Below are 17,682 nucleotides of genomic sequence, written 5' to 3'. Positions count from 1 at the left end.
TTTCCTCTGAAAGTTCAACACAATGCAACCTTCCAAAATAGAATTCTGACATCAAGAATTCCGTCTATAGTACATTTGAGTGCACCTGTCATTTTCTCAGTCTCTGTGTATGCATGGAGCAAGATATAGGCTCATGGATTTAAGAATGAGAGGATATCATGAGACAGCAATCTCCACCTACGGCCATACTACCTTGAAAGCGCCCGATCCCGTCAGATCTCGGAAGCTAAGCAGGGTGAGGCTTGATTAGTACTGGGTTGGGAGACTGCCTGGGAATACCAGGTGCTGTGGGTGTTTTTATTTTTTGCTTCCCTAATGAAAATATACATGGCATTCCTTGCAGCAAATGAAAATGTTTCATTTTTTACTACTTTTTTCCCGCAGTGGCAAAGAAATATATCGTTTTTTCCTCAGAAAGTTCAACACAATGCAACCTTCCAAAATAGAATTCTGACATCAAGAATTCCGTCTATAGTACATTTGAGTGCACCTGTCATTTTCTCAGTCTCTGTGTATGCATGGAGCAAGATATAGGCTCATGGATTTAAGAATGAGAGGATATCATGAGACAGCAACCTCCACCTACGGCCATACTACCTTGACAGCGCCCGATCCCGTCAGATCTCGGAAGCTAAGCAGGGTGAGGCTTGATTAGTACTGGGTTGGGAGACTGCCTGGGAATACCAGGTGCTGTAGGGGTTTTTATTTTTCGCTTCCCTAATGAAAATATACATGGCATTCCTCGCAGCAAATGAAAATGTTTCATTTCTTGCTACTTTTTTCCCGCAGTGGCAAAGAAATATATCGTTTTTTCCTCTGAAAGTTCAACACAATGCAACCTTCCAAAATAGAATTCTGACATCAAGAATTCCGTCTATAGTACATTTGAGTGCACCTGTCATTTTCTCAGTCTCTGTGTATGCATGGAGCAAGATATAGGCTCATGGATTTAAGAATGAGAGGATATCATGAGACAGCAATCTCCACCTACGGCCATACTACCTTGAAAGCGCCCGATCCCGTCAGATCTCGGAAGCTAAGCAGGGTGAGGCTTGATTAGTACTGGGTTGGGAGACTGCCTGGGAATACCAGGTGCTGTGGGTGTTTTTATTTTTTGCTTCCCTAATGAAAATATACATGGCATTCCTTGCAGCAAATGAAAATGTTTCATTTTTTACTACTTTTTTCCCGCAGTGGCAAAGAAATATATCGTTTTTTCCTCAGAAAGTTCAACACAATGCAACCTTCCAAAATAGAATTCTGACATCAAGAATTCCGTCTATAGTACATTTGAGTGCACCTGTCATTTTCTCAGTCTCTGTGTATGCATGGAGCAAGATATAGGCTCATGGATTTAAGAATGAGAGGATATCATGAGACAGCAATCTCCACCTACGGCCATACTACCTTGAAAGCGCCCGATCCCGTCAGATCTCGGAAGCTAAGCAGGGTGAGGCTTGATTAGTACTGGGTTGGGAGACTGCCTGGGAATACCAGGTGCTGTAGGGGTTTTTATTTTTCGCTTCCCTAATGAAAATATACATGGCATTCCTCGCAGCAAATGAAAATGTTTCATTTCTTGCTACTTTTTTCCCGCAGTGGCAAAGAAATCTATCGTTTTTTCCTCTGAAAGTTCAACACAATGCAACCTTCCAAAATAGAATTCTGACATCAAGAATTCCGTCTATAGTACATTTGAGTGCACCTGTCATTTTCTCAGTCTCTGTGTATGCATGGAGCAAGATATAGGCTCATGGATTTAAGAATGAGAGGATATCATGAGACAGCAATCTCCACCTACGGCCATACTACCTTGACAGCGCCCGATCCCGTCAGATCTCGGAAGCTAAGCAGGGTGAGGCTTGATTAGTACTGGGTTGGGAGACTGCCTGGGAATACCAGGTGCTGTAGGGGTTTTTATTTTTTGGTTCCCTAATGAAAATATACATGGCATTCCTTGCAGCAAATGAAAATGTTTCATTTTTTACTACTTTTTTCCCGCAGTGGCAAAGAAATATATCGTTTTTTCCTCAGAAAGTTCAACACAATGCAACCTTCCAAAATAGAATTCTGACATCAAGAATTCCGTCTATAGTACATTTGAGTGCACCTGTCATTTTCTCAGTCTCTGTGTATGCATGGAGCAAGATATAGGCTCATGGATTTAAGAATGAGAGGATATCATGAGACAGCAATCTCCACCTACGGCCATACTACCTTGAAAGCGCCCGATCCCGTCAGATCTCGGAAGCTAAGCAGGGTGAGGCTTGATTAGTACTGGGTTGGGAGACTGCCTGGGAATACCAGGTGCTGTAGGGGTTTTTATTTTTCGCTTCCCTAATGAAAATATACATGGCATTCCTCGCAGCAAATGAAAATGTTTCATTTCTTGCTACTTTTTTCCCGGAGTGGCAAAGAAATATATTGTTTTTTCCTCTGAAAGTTCAACACAATGCAACCTTCCAAAATAGAATTCTGACATCAAGAATTCCGTCTATAGTATATTTGAGTGCACCTGTCATTTTCTCAGTCTCTGATTTAATTTCTCCATTTAAGGTAATTCTTCAAGAATGTATTTTTTTAACGGTCACAATAATACACTTATGCCTCCCATGTCATTTAGAAATATATCATACAGGCCTCAGAACACTCAGCATGTTATATGGTGAGCTTGTGGCTCACAGAGTTGGGGTGTGCAGTGTTCAAGCTGATACTTGGAAGAGATAGTGAGTTCAAATCCAAACAGGAGGAGGTTGAATATAGGCACCTCTGAAATTTTTTACTACTTTTTTCCCGCAGTGGCAAAGAAATATATCGTTTTTTCCTCTGAAAGTTCAACACAATGCAACCTTCCAAAATAGAATTCTGACATCAAGAATTCCGTCTATAGTACATTTGAGTGCACCTGTCATTTTCTCAGTCTCTGTGTATGCATGGAGCAAGATATAGGCTCATGGATTTAAGAATGAGAGGATATCATGAGACAGCAATCTCCACCTACGGCCATACTACCTTGACAGCGCCCGATCCCGTCAGATCTCGGAAGCTAAGCAGGGTGAGGCTTGATTAGTACTGGGTTGGGAGACTGCCTGGGAATACCAGGTGCTGTAGGGGTTTTTATTTTTCGCTTCCCTAATGAAAATATACATGGCATTCCTCGCAGCAAATGAAAATGTTTCATTTCTTGCTACTTTTTTCCCGCAGTGGCAAAGAAATATATCGTTTTTTCCTCTGAAAGTTCAACACAATGCAACCTTCCAAAATAGAATTCTGACATCAAGAATTCCGTCTATAGTACATTTGAGTGCACCTGTCATTTTCTCAGTCTCTGTGTATGCATGGAGCAAGATATAGGCTCATGGATTTAAGAATGAGAGGATATCATGAGACAGCAATCTCCACCTACGGCCAAACTACCTTGAAAGCGCCCGATCCCGTCAGATCTCGGAAGCTAAGCAGGGTGAGGCTTGATTAGTACTGGGTTGGGAGACTGCCTGGGAATACCAGGTGCTGTGGGTGTTTTTATTTTTTGCTTCCCTAATGAAAATATACATGGCATTCCTTGCAGCAAATGAAAATGTTTCATTTTTTACTACTTTTTTCCCGCAGTGGCAAAGAAATATATCGTTTTTTCCTCTGAAAGTTCAACACAATGCAACCTTCCAAAATAGAATTCTGACATCAAGAATTCCGTCTATAGTACATTTGAGTGCACCTGTCATTTTCTCAGTCTCTGTGTATGCATGGAGCAAGATATAGGCTCATGGATTTAAGAATGAGAGGATATCATGAGACAGCAATCTCCACCTACGGCCATACTACCTTGACAGCGCCCGATCCCGTCAGATCTCGGAAGCTAAGCAGGGTGAGGCTTGATTAGTACTGGGTTGGGAGACTGCCTGGGAATACCAGGTGCTGTAGGGGTTTTTATTTTTCGCTTCCCTAATGAAAATATACATGGCATTCCTCGCAGCAAATGAAAATGTTTCATTTCTTGCTACTTTTTTCCCGCAGTGGCAAAGAAATATATCGTTTTTTCCTCTGAAAGTTCAACACAATGCAACCTTCCAAAATAGAATTCTGACATCAAGAATTCCGTCTATAGTACATTTGAGTGCACCTGTCATTTTCTCAGTCTCTGTGTATGCATGGAGCAAGATATAGGCTCATGGATTTAAGAATGAGAGGATATCATGAGACAGCAATCTCCACCTACGGCCAAACTACCTTGAAAGCGCCCGATCCCGTCAGATCTCGGAAGCTAAGCAGGGTGAGGCTTGATTAGTACTGGGTTGGGAGACTGCCTGGGAATACCAGGTGCTGTGGGTGTTTTTATTTTTTGCTTCCCTAATGAAAATATACATGGCATTCCTTGCAGCAAATGAAAATGTTTCATTTTTTACTACTTTTTTCCCGCAGTGGCAAAGAAATATATCGTTTTTTCCTCTGAAAGTTCAACACAATGCAACCTTCCAAAATAGAATTCTGACATCAAGAATTCCGTCTATAGTACATTTGAGTGCACCTGTCATTTTCTCAGTCTCTGTGTATGCATGGAGCAAGATATAGGCTCATGGATTTAAGAATGAGAGGATATCATGAGACAGCAATCTCCACCTACGGCCATACTACCTTGACAGCGCCTGATCCCGTCAGATCTCGGAAGCTAAGCAGGGTGAGGCTTGATTAGTACTGGGTTGGGAGACTGCCTGGGAATACCAGGTGCTGTAGGGGTTTTTATTTTTCGCTTCCCTAATGAAAATATACATGGCATTCCTCGCAGCAAATGAAAATGTTTCATTTTTTACTACTTTTTTCCCGCAGTGGCAAAGAAATCTATCGTTTTTTCCTCTGAAAGTTCAACACAATGCAACCTTCCAAAATAGAATTCTGACATCAAGAATTCCGTCTATAGTACATTTGAGTGCACCTGTCATTTTCTCAGTCTCTGTGTATGCATGGAGCAAGATATAGGCTCATGGATTTAAGAATGAGAGGATATCATGAGACAGCAATCTCCACCTACGGCCATACTACCTTGACAGCGCCCGATCCCGTCAGATCTCGGAAGCTAAGCAGGGTGAGGCTTGATTAGTACTGGGTTGGGAGACTGCCTGGGAATACCAGGTGCTGTAGGGGTTTTTATTTTTCGCTTCCCTAATGAAAATATACATGGCATTCCTCGCAGCAAATGAAAATGTTTCATTTTTTACTACTTTTTTCCCGCAGTGGCAAAGAAATCTATCGTTTTTTCCTCTGAAAGTTCAACACAATGCAACCTTCCAAAATAGAATTCTGACATCAAGAATTCCGTCTATAGTACATTTGAGTGCACCTGTCATTTTCTCAGTCTCTGTGTATGCATGGAGCAAGATATAGGCTCATGGATTTAAGAATGAGAGGATATCATGAGACAGCAATCTCCACCTACGGCCATACTACCTTGACAGCGCCCGATCCCGTCAGATCTCGGAAGCTAAGCAGGGTGAGGCTTGATTAGTACTGGGTTGGGAGACTGCCTGGGAATACCAGGTGCTGTAGGGGTTTTTATTTTTCGCTTCCCTAATGAAAATATACATGGCATTCCTCGCAGCAAATGAAAATGTTTCATTTCTTGCTACTTTTTTCCCGCAGTGGCAAAGAAATATATCGTTTTTTCCTCTGAAAGTTCAACACAATGCAACCTTCCAAAATAGAATTCTGACATCAAGAATTCCGTCTATAGTACATTTGAGTGCACCTGTCATTTTCTCAGTCTCTGTGTATGCATGGAGCAAGATATAGGCTCATGGATTTAAGAATGAGAGGATATCATGAGACAGCAATCTCCACCTACGGCCATACTACCTTGAAAGCGCCCGATCCCGTCAGATCTCGGAAGCTAAGCAGGGTGAGGCTTGATTAGTACTGGGTTGGGAGACTGCCTGGGAATACCAGGTGCTGTGGGTGTTTTTATTTTTTGCTTCCCTAATGAAAATATACATGGCATTCCTTGCAGCAAATGAAAATGTTTCATTTTTTACTACTTTTTTCCCGCAGTGGCAAAGAAATATATCGTTTTTTCCTCTGAAAGTTCAACACAATGCAACCTTCCAAAATAGAATTCTGACATCAAGAATTCCGTCTATAGTACATTTGAGTGCACCTGTCATTTTCTCAGTCTCTGTGTATGCATGGAGCAAGATATAGGCTCATGGATTTAAGAATGAGAGGATATCATGAGACAGCAATCTCCACCTACGGCCATACTACCTTGACAGCGCCCGATCCCGTCAGATCTCGGAAGCTAAGCAGGGTGAGGCTTGATTAGTACTGGGTTGGGAGACTGCCTGGGAATACCAGGTGCTGTAGGGGTTTTTATTTTTCGCTTCCCTAATGAAAATATACATGGCATTCCTCGCAGCAAATGAAAATGTTTCATTTTTTACTACTTTTTTCCCGCAGTGGCAAAGAAATCTATCGTTTTTTCCTCTGAAAGTTCAACACAATGCAACCTTCCAAAATAGAATTCTGACATCAAGAATTCCGTCTATAGTACATTTGAGTGCACCTGTCATTTTCTCAGTCTCTGTGTATGCATGGAGCAAGATATAGGCTCATGGATTTAAGAATGAGAGGATATCATGAGACAGCAATCTCCACCTACGGCCATACTACCTTGACAGCGCCCGATCCCGTCAGATCTCGGAAGCTAAGCAGGGTGAGGCTTGATTAGTACTGGGTTGGGAGACTGCCTGGGAATACCAGGTGCTGTAGGGGTTTTTATTTTTCGCTTCCCTAATGAAAATATACATGGCATTCCTCGCAGCAAATGAAAATGTTTCATTTCTTGCTACTTTTTTCCCGCAGTGGCAAAGAAATATATCGTTTTTTCCTCTGAAAGTTCAACACAATGCAACCTTCCAAAATAGAATTCTGACATCAAGAATTCCGTCTATAGTACATTTGAGTGCACCTGTCATTTTCTCAGTCTCTGTGTATGCATGGAGCAAGATATAGGCTCATGGATTTAAGAATGAGAGGATATCATGAGACAGCAATCTCCACCTACGGCCATACTACCTTGAAAGCGCCCGATCCCGTCAGATCTCGGAAGCTAAGCAGGGTGAGGCTTGATTAGTACTGGGTTGGGAGACTGCCTGGGAATACCAGGTGCTGTGGGTGTTTTTATTTTTTGCTTCCCTAATGAAAATATACATGGCATTCCTTGCAGCAAATGAAAATGTTTCATTTTTTACTACTTTTTTCCCGCAGTGGCAAAGAAATATATCGTTTTTTCCTCTGAAAGTTCAACACAATGCAACCTTCCAAAATAGAATTCTGACATCAAGAATTCCGTCTATAGTACATTTGAGTGCACCTGTCATTTTCTCAGTCTCTGTGTATGCATGGAGCAAGATATAGGCTCATGGATTTAAGAATGAGAGGATATCATGAGACAGCAATCTCCACCTACGGCCATACTACCTTGACAGCGCCCGATCCCGTCAGATCTCGGAAGCTAAGCAGGGTGAGGCTTGATTAGTACTGGGTTGGGAGACTGCCTGGGAATACCAGGTGCTGTAGGGGTTTTTATTTTTCGCTTCCCTAATGAAAATATACATGGCATTCCTCGCAGCAAATGAAAATGTTTCATTTTTTACTACTTTTTTCCCGCAGTGGCAAAGAAATCTATCGTTTTTTCCTCTGAAAGTTCAACACAATGCAACCTTCCAAAATAGAATTCTGACATCAAGAATTCCGTCTATAGTACATTTGAGTGCACCTGTCATTTTCTCAGTCTCTGTGTATGCATGGAGCAAGATATAGGCTCATGGATTTAAGAATGAGAGGATATCATGAGACAGCAATCTCCACCTACGGCCATACTACCTTGACAGCGCCCGATCCCGTCAGATCTCGGAAGCTAAGCAGGGTGAGGCTTGATTAGTACTGGGTTGGGAGACTGCCTGGGAATACCAGGTGCTGTAGGGGTTTTTATTTTTCGCTTCCCTAATGAAAATATACATGGCATTCCTCGCAGCAAATGAAAATGTTTCATTTCTTGCTACTTTTTTCCCGCAGTGGCAAAGAAATATATCGTTTTTTCCTCTGAAAGTTCAACACAATGCAACCTTCCAAAATAGAATTCTGACATCAAGAATTCCGTCTATAGTACATTTGAGTGCACCTGTCATTTTCTCAGTCTCTGTGTATGCATGGAGCAAGATATAGGCTCATGGATTTAAGAATGAGAGGATATCATGAGACAGCAATCTCCACCTACGGCCATACTACCTTGAAAGCGCCCGATCCCGTCAGATCTCGGAAGCTAAGCAGGGTGAGGCTTGATTAGTACTGGGTTGGGAGACTGCCTGGGAATACCAGGTGCTGTGGGTGTTTTTATTTTTTGCTTCCCTAATGAAAATATACATGGCATTCCTTGCAGCAAATGAAAATGTTTCATTTTTTACTACTTTTTTCCCGCAGTGGCAAAGAAATATATCGTTTTTTCCTCTGAAAGTTCAACACAATGCAACCTTCCAAAATAGAATTCTGACATCAAGAATTCCGTCTATAGTACATTTGAGTGCACCTGTCATTTTCTCAGTCTCTGTGTATGCATGGAGCAAGATATAGGCTCATGGATTTAAGAATGAGAGGATATCATGAGACAGCAATCTCCACCTACGGCCATACTACCTTGACAGCGCCCGATCCCGTCAGATCTCGGAAGCTAAGCAGGGTGAGGCTTGATTAGTACTGGGTTGGGAGACTGCCTGGGAATACCAGGTGCTGTAGGGGTTTTTATTTTTCGCTTCCCTAATGAAAATATACATGGCATTCCTCGCAGCAAATGAAAATGTTTCATTTTTTACTACTTTTTTCCCGCAGTGGCAAAGAAATCTATCGTTTTTTCCTCTGAAAGTTCAACACAATGCAACCTTCCAAAATAGAATTCTGACATCAAGAATTCCGTCTATAGTACATTTGAGTGCACCTGTCATTTTCTCAGTCTCTGTGTATGCATGGAGCAAGATATAGGCTCATGGATTTAAGAATGAGAGGATATCATGAGACAGCAATCTCCACCTACGGCCATACTACCTTGACAGCGCCCGATCCCGTCAGATCTCGGAAGCTAAGCAGGGTGAGGCTTGATTAGTACTGGGTTGGGAGACTGCCTGGGAATACCAGGTGCTGTAGGGGTTTTTATTTTTCGCTTCCCTAATGAAAATATACATGGCATTCCTCGCAGCAAATGAAAATGTTTCATTTCTTGCTACTTTTTTCCCGCAGTGGCAAAGAAATATATCGTTTTTTCCTCTGAAAGTTCAACACAATGCAACCTTCCAAAATAGAATTCTGACATCAAGAATTCCGTCTATAGTACATTTGAGTGCACCTGTCATTTTCTCAGTCTCTGTGTATGCATGGAGCAAGATATAGGCTCATGGATTTAAGAATGAGAGGATATCATGAGACAGCAATCTCCACCTACGGCCATACTACCTTGAAAGCGCCCGATCCCGTCAGATCTCGGAAGCTAAGCAGGGTGAGGCTTGATTAGTACTGGGTTGGGAGACTGCCTGGGAATACCAGGTGCTGTGGGTGTTTTTATTTTTTGCTTCCCTAATGAAAATATACATGGCATTCCTTGCAGCAAATGAAAATGTTTCATTTTTTACTACTTTTTTCCCGCAGTGGCAAAGAAATATATCGTTTTTTCCTCTGAAAGTTCAACACAATGCAACCTTCCAAAATAGAATTCTGACATCAAGAATTCCGTCTATAGTACATTTGAGTGCACCTGTCATTTTCTCAGTCTCTGTGTATGCATGGAGCAAGATATAGGCTCATGGATTTAAGAATGAGAGGATATCATGAGACAGCAATCTCCACCTACGGCCATACTACCTTGACAGCGCCCGATCCCGTCAGATCTCGGAAGCTAAGCAGGGTGAGGCTTGATTAGTACTGGGTTGGGAGACTGCCTGGGAATACCAGGTGCTGTAGGGGTTTTTATTTTTCGCTTCCCTAATGAAAATATACATGGCATTCCTCGCAGCAAATGAAAATGTTTCATTTCTTGCTACTTTTTTCCCGCAGTGGCAAAGAAATATATCGTTTTTTCCTCTGAAAGTTCAACACAATGCAACCTTCCAAAATAGAATTCTGACATCAAGAATTCCGTCTATAGTACATTTGAGTGCACCTGTCATTTTCTCAGTCTCTGTGTATGCATGGAGCAAGATATAGGCTCATGGATTTAAGAATGAGAGGATATCATGAGACAGCAATCTCCACCTACGGCCATACTACCTTGAAAGCGCCCGATCCCGTCAGATCTCGGAAGCTAAGCAGGGTGAGGCTTGATTAGTACTGGGTTGGGAGACTGCCTGGGAATACCAGGTGCTGTGGGTGTTATTATTTTTTGCTTCCCTAATGAAAATATACATGGCATTCCTTGCAGCAAATGAAAATGTTTCATTTTTTACTACTTTTTTCCCGCAGTGGCAAAGAAATATATCGTTTTTTCCTCTGAAAGTTCAACACAATGCAACCTTCCAAAATAGAATTCTGACATCAAGAATTCCGTCTATAGTACATTTGAGTGCACCTGTCATTTTCTCAGTCTCTGTGTATGCATGGAGCAAGATATAGGCTCATGAATTTAAGAATGAGAGGATATCATGAGACAGCAATCTCCACCTACGGCCATACTACCTTGAAAGCGCCCGATCCCGTCAGATCTCGGAAGCTAAGCAGGGTGAGGCTTGATTAGTACTGGGTTGGGAGACTGCCTGGGAATACCAGGTGCTGTGGGTGTTTTTATTTTTTGCTTCCCTAATGAAAATATACATGGCATTCCTTGCAGCAAATGAAAATGTTTCATTTTTTACTACTTTTTTCCCGCAGTGGCAAAGAAATATATCGTTTTTTCCTCAGAAAGTTCAACACAATGCAACCTTCCAAAATAGAATTCTGACATCAAGAATTCCGTCTATAGTACATTTGAGTGCACCTGTCATTTTCTCAGTCTCTGTGTATGCATGGAGCAAGATATAGGCTCATGGATTTAAGAATGAGAGGATATCATGAGACAGCAATCTCCACCTACGGCCATACTACCTTGAAAGCGCCCGATCCCGTCAGATCTCGGAAGCTAAGCAGGGTGAGGCTTGATTAGTACTGGGTTGGGAGACTGCCTGGGAATACCAGGTGCTGTGGGTGTTTTTATTTTTTGCTTCCCTAATGAAAATATACATGGCATTCCTTGCAGCAAATGAAAATGTTTCATTTTTTACTACTTTTTTCCCGCAGTGGCAAAGAAATATATCGTTTTTTCCTCTGAAAGTTCAACACAATGCAACCTTCCAAAATAGAATTCTGACATCAAGAATTCCGTCTATAGTACATTTGAGTGCACCTGTCATTTTCTCAGTCTCTGTGTATGCATGGAGCAAGATATAGGCTCATGGATTTAAGAATGAGAGGATATCATGAGACAGCAATCTCCACCTACGGCCATACTACCTTGACAGCGCCCGATCCCGTCAGATCTCGGAAGCTAAGCAGGGTGAGGCTTGATTAGTACTGGGTTGGGAGACTGCCTGGGAATACCAGGTGCTGTAGGGGTTTTTATTTTTCGCTTCCCTAATGAAAATATACATGGCATTCCTCGCAGCAAATGAAAATGTTTCATTTTTTACTACTTTTTTCCCGCAGTGGCAAAGAAATCTATCGTTTTTTCCTCTGAAAGTTCAACACAATGCAACCTTCCAAAATAGAATTCTGACATCAAGAATTCCGTCTATAGTACATTTGAGTGCACCTGTCATTTTCTCAGTCTCTGTGTATGCATGGAGCAAGATATAGGCTCATGGATTTAAGAATGAGAGGATATCATGAGACAGCAATCTCCACCTACGGCCATACTACCTTGAAAGAGCCCGATCCCGTCAGATCTCGGAAGCTAAGCAGGGTGAGGCTTGATTAGTACTGGGTTGGGAGACTGCCTGGGAATACCAGGTGCTGTGGGTGTTTTTATTTTTTGCTTCCCTAATGAAAATATACATGGCATTCCTTGCAGCAAATGAAAATGTTTCATTTTTTACTACTTTTTTCCCGCAGTGGCAAAGAAATATATCGTTTTTTCCTCTGAAAGTTCAACACAATGCAACCTTCCAAAATAGAATTCTGACATCAAGAATTCCGTCTATAGTACATTTGAGTGCACCTGTCATTTTCTCAGTCTCTGTGTATGCATGGAGCAAGATATAGGCTCATGGATTTAAGAATGAGAGGATATCATGAGACAGCAATCTCCACCTACGGCCATACTACCTTGACAGCGCCCGATCCCGTCAGATCTCGGAAGCTAAGCAGGGTGAGGCTTGATTAGTACTGGGTTGGGAGACTGCCTGGGAATACCAGGTGCTGTAGGGGTTTTTATTTTTCGCTTCCCTAATGAAAATATACATGGCATTCCTCGCAGCAAATGAAAATGTTTCATTTCTTGCTACTTTTTTCCCGCAGTGGCAAAGAAATATATCGTTTTTTCCTCTGAAAGTTCAACACAATGCAACCTTCCAAAATAGAATTCTGACATCAAGAATTCCGTCTATAGTACATTTGAGTGCACCTGTCATTTTCTCAGTCTCTGTGTATGCATGGAGCAAGATATAGGCTCATGGATTTAAGAATGAGAGGATATCATGAGACAGCAATCTCCACCTACGGCCATACTACCTTGAAAGCGCCCGATCCCGTCAGATCTCGGAAGCTAAGCAGGGTGAGGCTTGATTAGTACTGGGTTGGGAGACTGCCTGGGAATACCAGGTGCTGTGGGTGTTATTATTTTTTGCTTCCCTAATGAAAATATACATGGCATTCCTTGCAGCAAATGAAAATGTTTCATTTTTTACTACTTTTTTCCCGCAGTGGCAAAGAAATATATCGTTTTTTCCTCTGAAAGTTCAACACAATGCAACCTTCCAAAATAGAATTCTGACATCAAGAATTCCGTCTATAGTACATTTGAGTGCACCTGTCATTTTCTCAGTCTCTGTGTATGCATGGAGCAAGATATAGGCTCATGGATTTAAGAATGAGAGGATATCATGAGACAGCAATCTCCACCTACGGCCATACTACCTTGAAAGCGCCCGATCCCGTCAGATCTCGGAAGCTAAGCAGGGTGAGGCTTGATTAGTACTGGGTTGGGAGACTGCCTGGGAATACCAGGTGCTGTGGGTGTTTTTATTTTTTGCTTCCCTAATGAAAATATACATGGCATTCCTTGCAGCAAATGAAAATGTTTCATTTTTTACTACTTTTTTCCCGCAGTGGCAAAGAAATATATCGTTTTTTCCTCAGAAAGTTCAACACAATGCAACCTTCCAAAATAGAATTCTGACATCAAGAATTCCGTCTATAGTACATTTGAGTGCACCTGTCATTTTCTCAGTCTCTGTGTATGCATGGAGCAAGATATAGGCTCATGGATTTAAGAATGAGAGGATATCATGAGACAGCAATCTCCACCTACGGCCATACTACCTTGACAGCGCCCGATCCCGTCAGATCTCGGAAGCTAAGCAGGGTGAGGCTTGATTAGTACTGGGTTGGGAGACTGCCTGGGAATACCAGGTGCTGTGGGTGTTTTTATTTTTCGCTTCCCTAATGAAAATATACATGGCATTCCTTGCAGCAAATGAAAATGTTTCATTTTTTACTACTTTTTTCCCGCAGTGGCAAAGAAATATATCGTTTTTTCCTCAGAAAGTTCAACACAATGCAACCTTCCAAAATAGAATTCTGACATCAAGAATTCCGTCTATAGTACATTTGAGTGCACCTGTCATTTTCTCAGTCTCTGTGTATGCATGGAGCAAGATATAGGCTCATGGATTTAAGAATGAGAGGATATCATGAGACAGCAATCTCCACCTACGGCCATACTACCTTGACAGCGCCCGATCCTGTCAGATCTCGGAAGCTAAGCAGGGTGAGGCTTGATTAGTACTGGGTTGGGAGACTGCCTGGGAATACCAGGTGCTGTAGGGGTTTTTATTTTTCGCTTCCCTAATGAAAATATACATGGCATTCCTCGCAGCAAATGAAAATGTTTCATTTCTTGCTACTTTTTTCCCGCAGTGGCAAAGAAATCTATCGTTTTTTCCTCTGAAAGTTCAACACAATGCAACCTTCCAAAATAGAATTCTGACATCAAGAATTCCGTCTATAGTACATTTGAGTGCACCTGTCATTTTCTCAGTCTCTGTGTATGCATGGAGCAAGATATAGGCTCATGGATTTAAGAATGAGAGGATATCATGAGACAGCAATCTCCACCTACGGCCATACTACCTTGAAAGCGCCCGATCCCGTCAGATCTCGGAAGCTAAGCAGGGTGAGGCTTGATTAGTACTGGGTTGGGAGACTGCCTGGGAATACCAGGTGCTGTGGGTGTTTTTATTTTTTGCTTCCCTAATGAAAATATACATGGCATTCCTTGCAGCAAATGAAAATGTTTCATTTTTTACTACTTTTTTCCCGCAGTGGCAAAGAAATATATCGTTTTTTCCTCAGAAAGTTCAACACAATGCAACCTTCCAAAATAGAATTCTGACATCAAGAATTCCGTCTATAGTACATTTGAGTGCACCTGTCATTTTCTCAGTCTCTGTGTATGCATGGAGCAAGATATAGGCTCATGGATTTAAGAATGAGAGGATATCATGAGACAGCAATCTCCACCTACGGCCATACTACCTTGAAAGCGCCCGATCCCGTCAGATCTCGGAAGCTAAGCAGGGTGAGGCTTGATTAGTACTGGGTTGGGAGACTGCCTGGGAATACCAGGTGCTGTAGGGGTTTTTATTTTTCGCTTCCCTAATGAAAATATACATGGCATTCCTCGCAGCAAATGAAAATGTTTCATTTCTTGCTACTTTTTTCCCGCAGTGGCAAAGAAATCTATCGTTTTTTCCTCTGAAAGTTCAACACAATGCAACCTTCCAAAATAGAATTCTGACATCAAGAATTCCGTCTATAGTACATTTGAGTGCACCTGTCATTTTCTCAGTCTCTGTGTATGCATGGAGCAAGATATAGGCTCATGGATTTAAGAATGAGAGGATATCATGAGACAGCAATCTCCACCTACGGCCATACTACCTTGAAAGCGCCCGATCCCGTCAGATCTCGGAAGCTAAGCAGGGTGAGGCTTGATTAGTACTGGGTTGGGAGACTGCCTGGGAATACCAGGTGCTGTGGGTGTTTTTATTTTTTGCTTCCCTAATGAAAATATACATGGCATTCCTTGCAGCAAATGAAAATGTTTCATTTTTTACTACTTTTTTCCCGCAGTGGCAAAGAAATATATCGTTTTTTCCTCAGAAAGTTCAACACAATGCAACCTTCCAAAATAGAATTCTGACATCAAGAATTCCGTCTATAGTACATTTGAGTGCACCTGTCATTTTCTCAGTCTCTGTGTATGCATGGAGCAAGATATAGGCTCATGGATTTAAGAATGAGAGGATATCATGAGACAGCAATCTCCACCTACGGCCATACTACCTTGAAAGCGCCCGATCCCGTCAGATCTCGGAAGCTAAGCAGGGTGAGGCTTGATTAGTACTGGGTTGGGAGACTGCCTGGGAATACCAGGTGCTGTAGGGGTTTTTATTTTTCGCTTCCCTAATGAAAATATACATGGCATTCCTCGCAGCAAATGAAAATGTTTCATTTCTTGCTACTTTTTTCCCGGAGTGGCAAAGAAATATATTGTTTTTTCCTCTGAAAGTTCAACACAATGCAACCTTCCAAAATAGAATTCTGACATCAAGAATTCCGTCTATAGTATATTTGAGTGCACCTGTCATTTTCTCAGTCTCTGATTTAATTTCTCCATTTAAGGTAATTCTTCAAGAATGTATTTTTTTAACGGTCACAATAATACACTTATGCCTCCCATGTCATTTAGAAATATATCATACAGGCCTCAGAACACTCAGCATGTTATATGGTGAGCTTGTGGCTCACAGAGTTGGGGTGTGCAGTGTTCAAGCTGATACTTGGAAGAGATAGTGAGTTCAAATCCAAACAGGAGGAGGTTGAATATAGGCACCTCTGAAATTTTTTACTACTTTTTTCCCGCAGTGGCAAAGAAATCTATCGTTTTTTCCTCTGAAAGTTCAACACAATGCAACCTTCCAAAATAGAATTCTGACATCAAGAATTCCGTCTATAGTACATTTGAGTGCACCTGTCATTTTCTCAGTCTCTGTGTATGCATGGAGCAAGATATAGGCTCATGGATTTAAGAATGAGAGGATATCATGAGACAGCAATCTCCACCTACGGCCATACTACCTTGAAAGCGCCCGATCCCGTCAGATCTCGGAAGCTAAGCAGGGTGAGGCTTGATTAGTACTGGGTTGGGAGACTGCCTGGGAATACCAGGTGCTGTGGGTGTTTTTATTTTTTGCTTCCCTAATGAAAATATACATGGCATTCCTTGCAGCAAATGAAAATGTTTCATTTTTTACTACTTTTTTCCCGCAGTGGCAAAGAAATATATCGTTTTTTCCTCAGAAAGTTCAACACAATGCAACCTTCCAAAATAGAATTCTGACATCAAGAATTCCGTCTATAGTACATTTGAGTGCACCTGTCATTTTCTCAGTCTCTGTGTATGCATGGAGCAAGATATAGGCTCATGGATTTAAGAATGAGAGGATATCATGAGACAGCAATCTCCACCTACGGCCATACTACCTTGACAGCGCCCGATCCCGTCAGATCTCGGAAGCTAAGCAGGGTGAGGCTTGATTAGTACTGGGTTGGGAGACTGCCTGGGAATACCAGGTGCTGTAGGGGTTTTTATTTTTCGCTTCCCTAATGAAAATATACATGGCATTCCTCGCAGCAAATGAAAATGTTTCATTTCTTGCTACTTTTTTCCCGCAGTGGCAAAGAAATATATCGTTTTTTCCTCTGAAAGTTCAACACAATGCAACCTTCCAAAATAGAATTCTGACATCAAGAATTCCGTCTATAGTACATTTGAGTGCACCTGTCATTTTCTCAGTCTCTGTGTATGCATGGAGCAAGATATAGGCTCATGGATTTAAGAATGAGAGGATATCATGAGACAGCAATCTCCACCTACGGCCATACTACCTTGAAAGCGCCCGATCCCGTCAGATCTCGGAAGCTAAGCAGGGTGAGGCTTGATTAGTACTGGGTTGGGAGACTGCCTGGGAATACCAGGTGCTGTGGGTGTTTTTATTTTTTGCTTCCCTAATGAAAATATACATGGCATTCCTTGCAGCAAATGAAAATGTTTCATTTTTTACTACTTTTTTCCCGCAGTGGCAAAGAAATATATCGTTTTTTCCTCAGAAAGTTCAACACAATGCAACCTTCCAAAATAGAATTCTGACATCAAGAATTCCGTCTATAGTACATTTGAGTGCACCTGTCATTTTCTCAGTCTCTGTGTATGCATGGAGCAAGATATAGGCTCATGGATTTAAGAATGAGAGGATATCATGAGACAGCAATCTCCACCTACGGCCATACTACCTTGAAAGCGCCCGATCCCGTCAGATCTCGGAAGCTAAGCAGGGTGAGGCTTGATTAGTACTGGGTTGGGAGACTGCCTGGGAATACCAGGTGCTGTGGGTGTTT

The 17,682-nt window shown here is 41.9% G+C and overlaps 42 non-coding genes across 42 annotated transcripts; all 42 read left to right on the top strand.

The window, feature by feature from the left end:
* Window positions 1-175: 175 nt before the first annotated feature.
* On the top strand, window positions 176-294 carry LOC142479965 (5S ribosomal RNA). Its single transcript, XR_012794627.1, has one exon. It is a non-coding gene; the product is annotated as a 5S ribosomal RNA (ribosomal RNA).
* A 286-nt stretch (window positions 295-580) lies between these two features.
* On the top strand, window positions 581-699 carry LOC142479815 (5S ribosomal RNA). Its single transcript, XR_012794483.1, has one exon. It is a non-coding gene; the product is annotated as a 5S ribosomal RNA (ribosomal RNA).
* A 286-nt stretch (window positions 700-985) lies between these two features.
* LOC142479954 (5S ribosomal RNA) lies at window positions 986-1,104 on the top strand. Its single transcript, XR_012794616.1, has one exon. It is a non-coding gene; the product is annotated as a 5S ribosomal RNA (ribosomal RNA).
* Window positions 1,105-1,390: 286 nt separating this feature from the next.
* Window positions 1,391-1,509, top strand: LOC142480875 (5S ribosomal RNA). Its single transcript, XR_012795359.1, has one exon. It is a non-coding gene; the product is annotated as a 5S ribosomal RNA (ribosomal RNA).
* Window positions 1,510-1,795: 286 nt separating this feature from the next.
* LOC142479813 (5S ribosomal RNA) lies at window positions 1,796-1,914 on the top strand. Its single transcript, XR_012794481.1, has one exon. It is a non-coding gene; the product is annotated as a 5S ribosomal RNA (ribosomal RNA).
* A 286-nt stretch (window positions 1,915-2,200) lies between these two features.
* LOC142480874 (5S ribosomal RNA) lies at window positions 2,201-2,319 on the top strand. The gene has a single exon (XR_012795358.1). It is a non-coding gene; the product is annotated as a 5S ribosomal RNA (ribosomal RNA).
* A 676-nt stretch (window positions 2,320-2,995) lies between these two features.
* LOC142479812 (5S ribosomal RNA) lies at window positions 2,996-3,114 on the top strand. Its single transcript, XR_012794480.1, has one exon. It is a non-coding gene; the product is annotated as a 5S ribosomal RNA (ribosomal RNA).
* A 286-nt stretch (window positions 3,115-3,400) lies between these two features.
* Window positions 3,401-3,519, top strand: LOC142479769 (5S ribosomal RNA). Its single transcript, XR_012794438.1, has one exon. It is a non-coding gene; the product is annotated as a 5S ribosomal RNA (ribosomal RNA).
* A 286-nt stretch (window positions 3,520-3,805) lies between these two features.
* On the top strand, window positions 3,806-3,924 carry LOC142479811 (5S ribosomal RNA). Its single transcript, XR_012794479.1, has one exon. It is a non-coding gene; the product is annotated as a 5S ribosomal RNA (ribosomal RNA).
* Window positions 3,925-4,210: 286 nt separating this feature from the next.
* LOC142479767 (5S ribosomal RNA) lies at window positions 4,211-4,329 on the top strand. The gene has a single exon (XR_012794436.1). It is a non-coding gene; the product is annotated as a 5S ribosomal RNA (ribosomal RNA).
* Window positions 4,330-4,615: 286 nt separating this feature from the next.
* Window positions 4,616-4,734, top strand: LOC142480267 (5S ribosomal RNA). Its single transcript, XR_012794920.1, has one exon. It is a non-coding gene; the product is annotated as a 5S ribosomal RNA (ribosomal RNA).
* Window positions 4,735-5,020: 286 nt separating this feature from the next.
* Window positions 5,021-5,139, top strand: LOC142479810 (5S ribosomal RNA). Its single transcript, XR_012794478.1, has one exon. It is a non-coding gene; the product is annotated as a 5S ribosomal RNA (ribosomal RNA).
* A 286-nt stretch (window positions 5,140-5,425) lies between these two features.
* On the top strand, window positions 5,426-5,544 carry LOC142479809 (5S ribosomal RNA). The gene has a single exon (XR_012794477.1). It is a non-coding gene; the product is annotated as a 5S ribosomal RNA (ribosomal RNA).
* A 286-nt stretch (window positions 5,545-5,830) lies between these two features.
* LOC142479943 (5S ribosomal RNA) lies at window positions 5,831-5,949 on the top strand. Its single transcript, XR_012794605.1, has one exon. It is a non-coding gene; the product is annotated as a 5S ribosomal RNA (ribosomal RNA).
* Window positions 5,950-6,235: 286 nt separating this feature from the next.
* On the top strand, window positions 6,236-6,354 carry LOC142479808 (5S ribosomal RNA). The gene has a single exon (XR_012794476.1). It is a non-coding gene; the product is annotated as a 5S ribosomal RNA (ribosomal RNA).
* A 286-nt stretch (window positions 6,355-6,640) lies between these two features.
* On the top strand, window positions 6,641-6,759 carry LOC142479807 (5S ribosomal RNA). Its single transcript, XR_012794475.1, has one exon. It is a non-coding gene; the product is annotated as a 5S ribosomal RNA (ribosomal RNA).
* Window positions 6,760-7,045: 286 nt separating this feature from the next.
* LOC142479930 (5S ribosomal RNA) lies at window positions 7,046-7,164 on the top strand. The gene has a single exon (XR_012794594.1). It is a non-coding gene; the product is annotated as a 5S ribosomal RNA (ribosomal RNA).
* A 286-nt stretch (window positions 7,165-7,450) lies between these two features.
* Window positions 7,451-7,569, top strand: LOC142479806 (5S ribosomal RNA). The gene has a single exon (XR_012794474.1). It is a non-coding gene; the product is annotated as a 5S ribosomal RNA (ribosomal RNA).
* Window positions 7,570-7,855: 286 nt separating this feature from the next.
* On the top strand, window positions 7,856-7,974 carry LOC142479805 (5S ribosomal RNA). Its single transcript, XR_012794473.1, has one exon. It is a non-coding gene; the product is annotated as a 5S ribosomal RNA (ribosomal RNA).
* A 286-nt stretch (window positions 7,975-8,260) lies between these two features.
* Window positions 8,261-8,379, top strand: LOC142479918 (5S ribosomal RNA). The gene has a single exon (XR_012794583.1). It is a non-coding gene; the product is annotated as a 5S ribosomal RNA (ribosomal RNA).
* A 286-nt stretch (window positions 8,380-8,665) lies between these two features.
* LOC142479804 (5S ribosomal RNA) lies at window positions 8,666-8,784 on the top strand. Its single transcript, XR_012794472.1, has one exon. It is a non-coding gene; the product is annotated as a 5S ribosomal RNA (ribosomal RNA).
* A 286-nt stretch (window positions 8,785-9,070) lies between these two features.
* On the top strand, window positions 9,071-9,189 carry LOC142479802 (5S ribosomal RNA). Its single transcript, XR_012794470.1, has one exon. It is a non-coding gene; the product is annotated as a 5S ribosomal RNA (ribosomal RNA).
* Window positions 9,190-9,475: 286 nt separating this feature from the next.
* On the top strand, window positions 9,476-9,594 carry LOC142479906 (5S ribosomal RNA). Its single transcript, XR_012794571.1, has one exon. It is a non-coding gene; the product is annotated as a 5S ribosomal RNA (ribosomal RNA).
* A 286-nt stretch (window positions 9,595-9,880) lies between these two features.
* Window positions 9,881-9,999, top strand: LOC142479801 (5S ribosomal RNA). The gene has a single exon (XR_012794469.1). It is a non-coding gene; the product is annotated as a 5S ribosomal RNA (ribosomal RNA).
* A 286-nt stretch (window positions 10,000-10,285) lies between these two features.
* Window positions 10,286-10,404, top strand: LOC142479895 (5S ribosomal RNA). The gene has a single exon (XR_012794560.1). It is a non-coding gene; the product is annotated as a 5S ribosomal RNA (ribosomal RNA).
* A 286-nt stretch (window positions 10,405-10,690) lies between these two features.
* On the top strand, window positions 10,691-10,809 carry LOC142479883 (5S ribosomal RNA). Its single transcript, XR_012794549.1, has one exon. It is a non-coding gene; the product is annotated as a 5S ribosomal RNA (ribosomal RNA).
* A 286-nt stretch (window positions 10,810-11,095) lies between these two features.
* Window positions 11,096-11,214, top strand: LOC142479872 (5S ribosomal RNA). Its single transcript, XR_012794538.1, has one exon. It is a non-coding gene; the product is annotated as a 5S ribosomal RNA (ribosomal RNA).
* Window positions 11,215-11,500: 286 nt separating this feature from the next.
* On the top strand, window positions 11,501-11,619 carry LOC142479800 (5S ribosomal RNA). Its single transcript, XR_012794468.1, has one exon. It is a non-coding gene; the product is annotated as a 5S ribosomal RNA (ribosomal RNA).
* A 286-nt stretch (window positions 11,620-11,905) lies between these two features.
* On the top strand, window positions 11,906-12,024 carry LOC142480198 (5S ribosomal RNA). The gene has a single exon (XR_012794853.1). It is a non-coding gene; the product is annotated as a 5S ribosomal RNA (ribosomal RNA).
* A 286-nt stretch (window positions 12,025-12,310) lies between these two features.
* LOC142479799 (5S ribosomal RNA) lies at window positions 12,311-12,429 on the top strand. Its single transcript, XR_012794467.1, has one exon. It is a non-coding gene; the product is annotated as a 5S ribosomal RNA (ribosomal RNA).
* A 286-nt stretch (window positions 12,430-12,715) lies between these two features.
* Window positions 12,716-12,834, top strand: LOC142479860 (5S ribosomal RNA). Its single transcript, XR_012794527.1, has one exon. It is a non-coding gene; the product is annotated as a 5S ribosomal RNA (ribosomal RNA).
* A 286-nt stretch (window positions 12,835-13,120) lies between these two features.
* On the top strand, window positions 13,121-13,239 carry LOC142479849 (5S ribosomal RNA). Its single transcript, XR_012794516.1, has one exon. It is a non-coding gene; the product is annotated as a 5S ribosomal RNA (ribosomal RNA).
* A 286-nt stretch (window positions 13,240-13,525) lies between these two features.
* LOC142481018 (5S ribosomal RNA) lies at window positions 13,526-13,644 on the top strand. Its single transcript, XR_012795497.1, has one exon. It is a non-coding gene; the product is annotated as a 5S ribosomal RNA (ribosomal RNA).
* A 286-nt stretch (window positions 13,645-13,930) lies between these two features.
* Window positions 13,931-14,049, top strand: LOC142480376 (5S ribosomal RNA). Its single transcript, XR_012795024.1, has one exon. It is a non-coding gene; the product is annotated as a 5S ribosomal RNA (ribosomal RNA).
* Window positions 14,050-14,335: 286 nt separating this feature from the next.
* On the top strand, window positions 14,336-14,454 carry LOC142479837 (5S ribosomal RNA). Its single transcript, XR_012794504.1, has one exon. It is a non-coding gene; the product is annotated as a 5S ribosomal RNA (ribosomal RNA).
* A 286-nt stretch (window positions 14,455-14,740) lies between these two features.
* On the top strand, window positions 14,741-14,859 carry LOC142480873 (5S ribosomal RNA). Its single transcript, XR_012795357.1, has one exon. It is a non-coding gene; the product is annotated as a 5S ribosomal RNA (ribosomal RNA).
* Window positions 14,860-15,145: 286 nt separating this feature from the next.
* LOC142479825 (5S ribosomal RNA) lies at window positions 15,146-15,264 on the top strand. The gene has a single exon (XR_012794493.1). It is a non-coding gene; the product is annotated as a 5S ribosomal RNA (ribosomal RNA).
* Window positions 15,265-15,550: 286 nt separating this feature from the next.
* Window positions 15,551-15,669, top strand: LOC142480872 (5S ribosomal RNA). Its single transcript, XR_012795356.1, has one exon. It is a non-coding gene; the product is annotated as a 5S ribosomal RNA (ribosomal RNA).
* A 676-nt stretch (window positions 15,670-16,345) lies between these two features.
* Window positions 16,346-16,464, top strand: LOC142479814 (5S ribosomal RNA). The gene has a single exon (XR_012794482.1). It is a non-coding gene; the product is annotated as a 5S ribosomal RNA (ribosomal RNA).
* A 286-nt stretch (window positions 16,465-16,750) lies between these two features.
* LOC142479798 (5S ribosomal RNA) lies at window positions 16,751-16,869 on the top strand. Its single transcript, XR_012794466.1, has one exon. It is a non-coding gene; the product is annotated as a 5S ribosomal RNA (ribosomal RNA).
* A 286-nt stretch (window positions 16,870-17,155) lies between these two features.
* LOC142479803 (5S ribosomal RNA) lies at window positions 17,156-17,274 on the top strand. The gene has a single exon (XR_012794471.1). It is a non-coding gene; the product is annotated as a 5S ribosomal RNA (ribosomal RNA).
* A 286-nt stretch (window positions 17,275-17,560) lies between these two features.
* Window positions 17,561-17,679, top strand: LOC142479791 (5S ribosomal RNA). The gene has a single exon (XR_012794459.1). It is a non-coding gene; the product is annotated as a 5S ribosomal RNA (ribosomal RNA).
* The last annotated feature ends 3 nt before the right edge of the window (window positions 17,680-17,682 follow it).

Source organism: Ascaphus truei, unplaced genomic scaffold, assembly GCF_040206685.1.
Source record: "Ascaphus truei isolate aAscTru1 unplaced genomic scaffold, aAscTru1.hap1 HAP1_SCAFFOLD_242, whole genome shotgun sequence".
NCBI lineage: Eukaryota > Metazoa > Chordata > Amphibia > Anura > Ascaphidae > Ascaphus > Ascaphus truei.
This window is presented reverse-complemented; position numbering and strand designations above follow the sequence as displayed.